This window comes from Dreissena polymorpha, chromosome 1 (assembly GCF_020536995.1).
Source record: "Dreissena polymorpha isolate Duluth1 chromosome 1, UMN_Dpol_1.0, whole genome shotgun sequence".
Lineage (NCBI taxonomy): Eukaryota > Metazoa > Mollusca > Bivalvia > Myida > Dreissenidae > Dreissena > Dreissena polymorpha.
The window spans coordinates 78,338,865-78,350,811 of NC_068355.1; the positions used below are offsets into that span (position 1 = coordinate 78,338,865).

At 33.2% G+C, this 11,947-nt stretch overlaps 2 long non-coding RNA genes across 2 annotated transcripts in view; one reads left to right on the forward strand and one right to left on the reverse strand.

Moving 5' to 3' along the window:
• Positions 1-418, reverse strand: part of LOC127866448 (uncharacterized) — a 1,966-nt gene extending 1,548 nt beyond the window's left edge. Inside the window, exon 1 of the long non-coding RNA XR_008043008.1 lies at positions 333-418. This is a non-coding gene — a long non-coding RNA (uncharacterized LOC127866448). The remainder of the gene's footprint in view (positions 1-332) is intronic.
• LOC127866441 (uncharacterized) lies at positions 417-6,385 on the forward strand. The gene is made up of 3 exons (XR_008043002.1): positions 417-544; positions 980-1,113; positions 6,299-6,385. It is a non-coding gene; the product is annotated as an uncharacterized LOC127866441 (long non-coding RNA).
• The last annotated feature ends 5,562 nt before the right edge of the window (positions 6,386-11,947 follow it).

An 11,947-nucleotide genomic window follows, 5' to 3' on the forward strand; every position in this document is an offset into this window, starting at 1 on the left:
ATAAATAAATATATATATATACATATATATATATATATATATATATATATATATATATATATATATATATATATATATATATATATATATATATATATATATATATATATATATATATATTAAAGCCACACACCTTGAAATGAAATACATGTTAATCAATACATATAGACGCAATTTGAAAGTGTGCAAATTTGTCATTAAATTTATAGCCTAGTTAGCAAGTTTTTTTTTTTAATTTTAAAACCAAAAGTAGGATTTCTATACGTATATGTCCATTTAAAAAAACGCACTTATTTTAAAGTTTTAAAGCGCAAAAAAGACGGATTTCTAACCTCAAGATATATTCTTATTGGCACAGATGAAATTAAAACTATAGCCTAGTTATCAAGTAATTTATTATTTTTCAAACGTTGTCGCTTTTAAAACCGAAAGTAGGATTTCTAGATGTATACGTCCATTTCGACGGACGCGATAATTTTTCAGTTTTAAAGCGCAAAAAAGGATTTCTACCTTGTAACTACCAGATATATTCTAATTGGCTTATGTAATATATGCTTCTTATTTATACTTAAATTTACTATGCCATGTATTTCATTTTAAAACGAGATAAAGTTATTTTTGAAGATTCATTGTCTGATGAATAATTTCCTTCAGAATACTTTTTCAACTTGTCATGTTGAACAACTTTAGGTATTTGATGTTTTGTTATTTGAGCGCGATATAAAACAACATTTACTTTTCCAATAACCAAACATGGTCCAGTCCATCGTTGTGCTAGTTTTCCATTTAGACCAACTCTACGTTGTTAATTAAAATACCAAACTTTATCACTAATTTTGTATGTTTGTAAGGTAACTTTCAACTCGTAATTCTTGTTCATTACATCACTTGAAAGTTTGAGCGTATGTCTGGCAAAATTATTCACATCATAGAGCCTCTCCTTTAAGCTGTTTATATACTCTTTGCCATTTTCATTAAGTCTATTTTCCGAACCTGAAGGATGCTCAAAAGCAACATCAATGGACAATTTCGTGTCGTCGCCGAACATCATTTTATATGGGGTGTGAGCTGTAGCAGAGTGAACAGATGACCTGTATGCCATCAAGCAGAAAGGTGCATATTGATTCCAATCATCACGTAATTCTGATCCAAACGAAGTCAGCATGCTAGTTATCGTTCTGTTCGTTCTTTCTGTACCACCATTTGACTGTGGTTGACATGATGCAGTTCTGGTTTTCTGAATACCAAAGAGATTACACAATTCTTTAAATAAATCGGACTCAAACTGAACACATTGGTCGGTATGAATTGATAATAGAATACCAAAAGTTTGTAAGACCTTTTCTATGAAAGCATTTGCTACAGCAACAGTTTATATATTTGGTTATGGAATACATTCTGTCCATTTTGTAAACTGGTCAACAACAACCATCAAATATTTATTTCCATTTTTTAGTAAGTGCAAAAGGACCAACACAGTTTATAGAAATTATTTTCCATCTAGCACCACAATTAGACTGTTTCAATGGGGCTTTATTTTTCACTCGAGGAAACTTGCACACATTGTACATTGCTTACACCACCTTTCAACATCTCTACGCAATCCTATCCAGAAAAACCTTTTTCTGATATTTTGTAAAGTTTTCTTTACACATAAATGTCCTGCAGTAATACTATCGTGTAACTGATATAAAATGTATTTCTTGAGACTATCAGGAACAACTATTTGCAAATCAAACAAACTACTATCATCGTGTAACCATTTTCTGTACAACACCTGATTTTTCAAGAACAGTGAATCCCATCGATACCACAAATACTTAACATCGGGGCATTTATCACTAACATCATTCCAATCTGGTTTAATGCCACTTTCTAACCAGTCTCTAACTACACAGAGTATAGAGTCCTCCTTTTGTGGCCTTGTCAATTCCTTTAGATCTAGATTCTCAATAGCATTTAATTTGTAATTGACTGAATCCTCTGGATTCGATTCGGTTTTGACAACTAGTTTCACTTGCATTACACTTACTATTACTTTCTACTGGGGCGACATTTAAACTACATACATTTAAATCAGTTTTCTTGCAGTATGTGTTATCAATACACTCTGGTGATTTAATCAGCTGTAAATCTGATAAATCCTGCATTGTAACAACACATAATGAGTTTTGATTATACTGGTCAGGGAGTTCTTTTTTCTTTTGTTTTTTTAACATGTTCTATGTCCGGCTTTGGTGTAACAATTGAGTGTATCTCTTACCCAATATTACCAATATGAGCGGCTGCAACTTTGTCTCACTTAAAGACTTAACGCTATGCAAAAACGAAATTGTTAGTGTTGGAATCTGCAGAACTCATAGTCACATTTGAGTTTAAATGTGTGCTAATTCTAGCACAAGTCTTGTTCTGTAAACCTTGATTCAATTCTCTCACAGTACACACAATTACTCTAATAACAAGGTCAACGACTAAGTGCATCACAATTCGAGTGTAATTTTCCTGGCCGGTAAACAATTTTGAAATTGTAATTTGAAAGAACATTCATCCAGCGACACAACTGTCCATCTAAGTCCTTAAAATTCATCAACCATTTCAGACTTGCGTGGTCTGTTATAACAGTAAATTCCTGACCATTCAAATAAACATGCCAGTGTTAAATGGCAAAGACAACACCATTTAATTATGTTCTTGTTACACAATAACCTCTTTCCAGTCTTGGAAAATATTCAGAGTAATAAGTAATTACATTTTTTGTCCATTTTGTATCTGAGACAAAACTGCCTCTGTCCCAACATTTCAGTCTACATCAATAACAAACTTGTCTGTTTGTGTAGGGTATGCCAAGATAGGACTGTTTAACAAGGCATCTTTATACATGTCAAAAGCAATTGGACAATTGTCTGACCAAATGAATGTTACACCTTTCTAAGAAAGTTCATGTATTGGCTTTGCAATTGTTGAGAAATTGTGAATGCATTTCCTATAGAAAGACACCAAGCCTTTGAAACTTATTACATCCTTTACAGATCGCGGTGTGGGCCAATCTTAAACAGTTTGAACCTTTTTTGCGGCCATGTACAAAATCTTTTTCTTACTAATCACATGACCAAGGAAAATGACTTCTCTTTGAAACAATTTACATAAGATTTGCCTTCCTAAACCTGATAAATGCATTTTCCTAATTAACAACTGCCTCATCAAAAGGACGCGCCATCATACAATGATGTCATCTTAATACAACACAAGAGTTTCAAAATCAAATCTGAAAATGTCATTTGCATCAACCTGGTAGACAGCTGAAAATTACAAATGCCTGCTTACAAAATTGCAATTGTTTTCCACCTTGCAAACTAAACGCAGTGATGGGTCTACTCTCTTTGTCAATAGAGAATTGCCAAAAGCCTTGTCTTAGCTCTAAACAACTAAACCATTTTGAACCTTCTAAGGCATCGAGATTGTCTCAAATTCTAGGTAACGGTTGATTTCCTTAATTGGTACACCATTGAGTTTCCTGAAGTCACAGCAAAATCTAAGAGAACCATCTGCTTTTGTCACAATTTGAATTGGAGATACCCATGGGGAACAAGCTGGTTCAATAATACCATCAGCAGCCATCTTTTGATTTCTTGTTGCGCTTCTTTCCGTTTTTCTAAGGGAATTCTATATGGATAAGTCTTAATTGAAGTACCCAAATCGGTATTTCCTATGTTCCTATCGTTCTTAGAGAAAAAATGTTGGTGTTTTGCTAACAATTGTCTTAACTTTAGTTTCTGATTATCGTTTTAATTTTGAGAGGACCTTTCATACAACTCTTGTTAATGTTATTGCATAACACTACTCTCACTTAAACTTGAATCACTCCATTGACTTTCAACTACAGTAACTGGTTCATAAATTGCCTTTACAATGTTTTCATAATTTTTCTGAGGTTCTTTCCCATAGTTAGCAATTCGAATAGGAATAATTCCAACCTTTGGATCAACTTAGGCACGAGCTACCATTAACCCACTATTCTCAGCAAATTTCTTAGAGACCTCCAACATCCCAAGGCTATTTCTATCAATCTTATCAAATGGTTTCCCAAAGACGATAGTTTCACTCTCTGGTGAAACTACTACAGTTTTAGAAACAGCAATGCGACAACAATTTGCCTCAACTTGGTTACTATTCAAAATACACGGAATTCTTTCACCATGCAAAACAATGTAACCCTTACTGAACATCAAATCACATTAATTTTAAGTCAAGAAATCTAATCCCAAGATTTCATCTTGTTAAATATCAGCAATTAAAAATATGTGTTTAACCTTTTGGTGACCAAAGCTAATTTCAACATCATTTTTTCCTAAAAATGAAGTTGACTATCCTGTTACAGTTATCAAAGAAGTATTAATTTGTTCTAATTTAGGTTTAATACAGTATGATAAATTCTCAATTGTCTGTTTTCTAAGAATACTAACATTTCAACCGCTATCAACCAACATGGCTATCCAATTGTCACATTATTTTGTACTTACAAAGTAGCCATGTTCAGATCCCAAGTTATTTAATGCAATCTTGGATAGTTTTGTTTCACTGTCGAACTGTGATCCCGCCGATTTGACCACTTTTCGTTTCCCTGAACACTTTTATTTGGGGTTCTGTTATCGTTCCTAAACTGATTTTTAGGTCTATTATATCTAGAATTTCGATGATATTTTCTGTTACTGTCTTGAATTGATTGAGGTCCCCATGAACTTGAATTTCTGTCAGTATGTTTTTTATTGCTAGGTGTATGCCTTAGGGGTGAGGTTTGTGTTATTTCTTTCCTACAGTGCTTTAAAATTTGACTTGTCTGAACATTCAAGACCGGTCTGTTTCTTTGTCGGTCCGCTAATATGTGAGCCTCCATTTTCAAAGCAATTTGTTCAGCCTCAAATATGTTTTTAAAGTTAACTTCTCTTAGCATAAGCCTGATAACTATCAAGTGCTAACGCTTCAATGACTTCAATGTTTGCAGTTGGATAAGCTTGTCTTGTCATTTTTCTTATTGATTGTGCTAACTCAGGAATGATTTCGTTCCTGTTCCTTACCCTTCATTTTAACTGGGTTCGAAACATTTAAGATTTGTGCTCATTGCCGAAACGTGCTTTAAACTTTCCAACTATACTTTGATAATCTCGCCTTTCCAATTCAGTCATTTCACAAAGCAGTGTCCTTTCATTTCCTGTAAAGACAGAGGCCAAATACAAAGATTTTTCTTTGTATGGCCATCTGTTAATGTCACTTGTCAATTCTAGTCAAGAAATCTTGTTAATCGTCTACGCCACTGTAATTTTGAGGTTTCAAGTTCAAATGACTTGTGCTACTGTTGGTGAAAGATGGCATGACAGTATTGTGTGCCGGGACCATGTTATATGAGCAAAACTAAGAAGAAACATTATTACTCATGTTATGATTATTTAGTGGATCCCTTCGAATAAGTGGATCACACTGTGTGTGTCTAACATCAGAATTTGCATGCATTTCTAGCAAAATTAAATGATGTCTCTCTGTCAGGTTGTTCAATTTCTTGAATTCTTGATTGCAAATTTGGGAGTTTTGAATCAATATTTTCATTGCGTCTACATAAACTATCTAACATTGTCGATTTCGACAAAAATTGCTCATTTATCGAACCTTCCAAGTTTTGTCTATCATTCTGACTAACTCCTGCTCAATGCTGTAGCAATTTATGAATAGTTGTACTTCCATTTGACAGATACATGTTTAAATTACTATCAATATTTCTTTTATATCTATTGATAAAATATGGCATTTCTGAGGTGAAATAACAGCAGTGAAAATAAACAAATTGTTATTTTCACCGTTGAAAATAACAAATTTTCGGAACTCCTCTTCTATTTTTTTTAGATTATCATAAATAAATAAATAAATAAATAAATAAATATATATATATATATATATATATATATATATATATATATATATATATATATATATATATATATATATATATTTATTTATTCATGTCAGTGTAAGACCGTTTGTTATTTTCTCGTGATCATAGAAAAATAATATTTTCACTCGTGAAAATATATTTTTTTATGATCACTCGTGAAATAACAAACGATCTTACACAGACATTAACAAATATCCTCTATTTCTATCGTCACAATTTTCACACAATCTAGGACTATGTATTATTCTATGTGATCTCGTTTCCATCTTGAAAAAAATACAAATGTGTTTTATATTTAGAGAAAAACGTGACAAATGAATGCAATATATTTTAAAATTATGTTTCTAATTTCAGAGCGATCCGTGATGGGAACAATGAAACCATGCAAGTCCGGACACAACAGCAGAACATTTTGGTTTTTATTGTCATAATAAATAAACAACAAAATGCTTTGCGTTCATTTCTATTTGGAGATTCTGTAACGTTCAGTATTTTGTAGCACAACAGCTTGTTTAAAAAAAAATAACCATAGTCAGAATTAAAACATTTCAACATTTTTCAAGTGTGAAATTTCGTTTTTCGTGGGTCACTTAGACATAAACTTTACCCCAATACGCTGACACCAATGTTATGCCGGTCCGTCTGGCGGCCGTCAGACGGTGCCAGCACCAAAAATAACTTGAAGCAAAGTAAAATAACAACATCGAATAATTTAAATATTGATTTTATTTACATTAAAAGTCGTTCTATGTTTCTTTCTTTAATTATTCTTTATCTAATCGCTAGCACAATCACAAGTTATTTACCTGAAATTACATTTTCCAAAACGAACCGTTCTTATCCGATCTGTTCTCTATGTGTGCCCAAAACGATTGTTTGGCCCTATTTATACTCGTAACAAGATGACGTCATACGCACGATTCAATGAATGACATAATATGACTAAGAACAATTTCAAAGAATGACGTCATATAATAATAAACATCAAGATGGCGGAAAAGAGAAAATACTAAGAAATACTCGAGAGTTAAAATGTAATTTATGACAAAGTTAATCATTATAATATGATGAATTAATTAATAATATGCATAGAACTTATCAATATATTTATATATTGATTATGATAATATGACATTTAATAATTATACAATAAACAATGATTTATTCATGACATTGACATTCGTACCCAATGTACATTGTAACAAGTAATAATGTTTTTTCACACTTTATGTTCATCTTATGACCTAAGGACATGCTTGATAATCATGTTTGGTGTAATAGATGTTATTACATTAAAGATAATTTACAGTTTCAATCGATGAACGCTGTTTTGAAAAAACACGCGAAAATGCATAACACTCTCAAGTATTTTTATATAAAGCTGCATTTCAGTAAAAATATGGAATGAAAACGTAAATGCAATTTAATACAATTGATAACAACTCACAGATACAGTACCTGTTTAAGAAATAAGCTGATTCTGTTAAAGGAGAATTTTAAATCTGCCGCGCGCAAAACTTTTGTTTTCTTTGACAACGGTTACGGCGTGTAAAAAATACGGCGTCATGTATAGTGTACACGTGGTGCCATCTTAAAACAGCGAGAAAAATGCCAAATTTCAATCGATTTTTTTTCCGAAACCCGTTGTTCGATTTTTTTCGGGTTTTTGTCTGCAAAATGTTATATATTAAGCAGTTGAAATACGTGAAAAAACATTGTGTTGCAAATTGTTTGACGTCAAAATTTAATTTGATCTGACTAATACACTTTGACATAGGTCTTAGAAATATATCTTATCTACAAAAATGACCTAATCCGATTGGCTAAGAGCGGTCACGTGCACATAAAGGATTTTCCATACACCCCGAGTAATTTCCATACTATCCGAGTAATTGAGTAGTGGGTTGATATGTAATAGTTACACCGTTAGTAAATGACGGTGTATGGGATATAAACCCTCAGTAATTTAGTACCATACTCGAGCGAAAGTAAACATGTGATAACACGCTTTTCAACAGCCTCATATTGTGTGTTTTTCATTTATCGGATGGACAATGAAGATTTCATGAAAATCAAAAATGTCACAGCATTAAATTTTAAGGAGCAATTTATTTGTTAAGAGATTTTTAAATGTCTAGTGCTTTTGTAGAAAGAGTACCGTACGAAGCGATACATTGCCTGGTTTATAATTATAAAACACAACATGCATGTGTCCAGAATATAATGCGTTCCTGGATGGCAGAGACAAAAAACAAATACGTTAGCCCTGTTAGAATCTCTGCTATGAGCTCAATTCTAAGAATCTCGTAAAATGGCAAAGGGATCTTCATGCAAACGTCACTGAATGGAAGCATGTTTCAAAACGTAGATTGAAACGAGAATATGCGATATTTCTATGTCAACATGGTATAGCCTCACTCTTATACCGATACACGACTATTAGCTTGGAGTGGTACCATACATCGCTATTTACATGTATGCCTTCACTGTTTTCTTATTTATTATTCTTTCTATAAATTGTATTTGATATTAGTATAGATAAAAATAAATAGCACAGATGCTAATACATGTGTACACCGTTTTTTTAAACGTTTAAGCCGATGCTGACACATTTATTCGTATTTTTTTGCGGAAATTTATAACTAGAACGTCTCTGGTGCGTTTTTAAGGCCATTTAAACCACATTTTAAACGTAAATTATTGGAATCGTGGACGCTACATATGACCGTTTCGTACAAATAAAGTTAACAACAAACAATCTGCTACAAGTTCATTGTCAATTTTAGATTCTGTTACCAAGATATTATTCGTTTTGAGTTCTTTTTATAAATTTTATTTTTGAGTTAACATCAAATCAGCTTCTGCAAACTTGCTGTTGTAGTTCAGACAAGTTCACCGTGAACAAATTCATGGACGATATTTTTTATTTAGAGCTTGAAAGCACCATAGGGCTCTTTAAAAAAAGTTAAATACATAAATACATTAAATCATAAGCGTTTTCTATCATACGCGTATATAAAAAGGATCATTGATGGAAGTTATTGGGGGAAAAAACCGGACGTTCTGGGGTTCGAACCAACGCAGTGACAATATAATAGCGGTCAATGGATCCAGTGTCTGATGCGTTACCGATTGCGTCACAGGGACATATTGATTATCATGAGGAGTACACATATTTAACTTAAATCAGTAAAGTTCTGGCCATTTTTTTCTATTTTCTTGTGTAAAATTTTGTTTTAGCACTGCGTGATCATTTTCTGTCAGTTCTATCATCAACTACATTAAAAAGAAAATACTTGAACTACTTTATATCAAAAAAGTTGAACACGCGTTATATCATAATTTGAAAATTCAAATGTAAACAAAGTTTCTTACTTTCTCAAACGGTCCCGGATTTAACTTGACGCCGGCCATAAAGAGGAGAATACCAATAAAGCCGAAAACGCCAACCACCCGAAGTGTGTCAAGGTCCAAAATAGACCCAGACCTGGTCGTAAAACACCCGATTCTAGCTCGGTAGGTTCCGATGTCCACCTTGATTATAGCATCGAAGTGTACAGTGCGACGCTTTGTTTAATATACGGATTTTCCAAATCATTTTGCTCATCCATTTAAGCGTCAATAAATTGAAGTTATTAAATTAAAATAATTACCTGCCTCAACATGAACCAATTGTACTCAATGCTAATATTTGTAAGTGACTATCATAGTGCCTTAAATTCATTAAATTGCCTCCATTTCTATGAAGATTTTATTCTTTGACTTAAATTTTCGTTTTTTTCCCTTGTAATCTTAACATTGCTCTGCAAATTTTAGCCGAGGCAACTACCTCGGCGTGCCTCAGCGTGGCTACGACGCTGTAATACTTCTCCAAAGTGTTTTTCTAGTTTTTTTTTATTCATTAGCATTTTATCTGTTTTAATGTTATGGTTACATCCTTTATACTAGCTATCAAGCAAGTGCTGATTTATTTGCTGGTTTTATCGTTCCTATGAATTAATTTGTCGCTAAAACTAGGTTTTCGTTCCCACGAGTGAGGCATCTCGTTTCTCACGATTAAGTTATCTCGCGCACGCGAGATACTATGCCGTCCCCATGAGCTATCGCGTTACCGCAAGTCCATAACTCTTCTTCACGACTTACAAAGACCATCGCAAGAGTAAACTATGTCGATACCACGACGTGCAAAGTCTTGGGAATGAGCTACGAAGTATTTGCTTCATAATTTACGTGTACATTCCTCAGTCGTCACATTTACTTCATTTGTTGCTCTGCATAAATATGTATGTGTAGATGTGAGAAATGAACTAATCGGCAAATAATAATGGGGATTTCCAAACAATGTACGAGTACGTTTCCGTTATAAATGAACTTATTTTCAACTATACAAGTGATTTGTAATTGCATAAACAATTTCGTATAAATGTTCATTTATCATTTCTTTAGAACTTGTATTCGTCATTTTGTAAATTCAATGCTAACTGTTTTGAAAAAAATCAAAGATCGAATATACTCGCTTCAAAACATGAAGAATACAAATTATTGAAAGGATTTGAAACATAAAACTCAAAGTAAAAAACCAAGCAATTTGAATAAATAATCATTTTACACACTCTCATTCTGGGCTTGAATTTAAATGGTCATGTATATGTCTATACATTTTGCATTTTAAACGAACAGCTGCCCATGATTATGTCGATGTTTGCGTTATTCCAGCGCTTATTTCATATAAATAATCCTGAATAGTTCATTTGTGCCTTGTGCGTAAAGTGTCATCCCATATTAGCCTGTGCAGTCAGCACAGGCTAATCAGGGACGACACTGTACGCTTAAACGTGATTTTCGGTAAGGATGGACTTCCTTGAAACTAAAAATACCATAAAAGCGGAAAGTGTCGTCCCTGATTAGTTTAAACCTATTTATTTTAGCTCGATTGCATCGAAAGCCTAAGGCTTATATAAACGCTCTCGAGTCCGTTTCCTGGGCATAGCACCAGTACTTGGTGTCTTTGGGGAAGATCTAAAGAGCGCTCCCACGGTGGGGATCGAACCCGTGACCTCCCGGTCGCTAGGCGGACACCATATCCATTACACCACAGCGACCACAGTGGACTGCACAGGCTAATCTGGGACGACACTTAACTCACATGCATAAAGTCCAGTTTTCTCAGAACAAGGCTCATTTGGTTCAACGTATCAATTTTTAAGGTTACACTGAAAAACAAAACAACCCCAAAAGGTAGATTTCAACATTGTCTGCTTCTTTATATGTCTCCCATAATAAATTGCACATTTTCGGATATTGTTAAATGGCAGTCGGTTTAGAAATCGATCTAATTTGATTAACAACGATGTAACCCATGTCAATACCAACGCCTACGTATGAAAAAAAAACATGTTTATAGAGAAATAAGTATATCATACGATTACTTAACAGTATTCACTGCAGTCATATGACATTGTTGGATTTTGCTTTGATTGAAGAATTCTGTAATTTATAGAGAACAGCACACGCCTAAGCAGTTAAATATCACAGTATTATAGGCGGGCTAGAAATCTGCATTGAAGGATACCTACGTCCGACGGACAATTTTGTTTACACATCTCTACCTGAGCATTTTAATCCGTTCTAATTTCTATGATTGAATCGTTTCGCTGGATAAACTACATTGTTACTAATAATGACTTCACGAACACAACATTAGAACTCCTTAGATAAGATGCTTATACATGAGTTATTATTTATTATCACTTCCACTTAAACTGCATGTCTTATATAGTACAGTCAACTCAGTGTTATTGTACTATTTGTATGTGTGCTGCAAATGAAAACTCGTACTTATATTCAGAAATTGTTAAACACATTTTCTTTATATATTCATCACTGACCATTTCAACATTTTTTTCCTTTCATTTGCATCGACTATAAATAAATTGTCTTCGTAAATAATAAATACTTATATATGGTGGATATTATAAGGGTACAGTGATTATAAAGAAAATG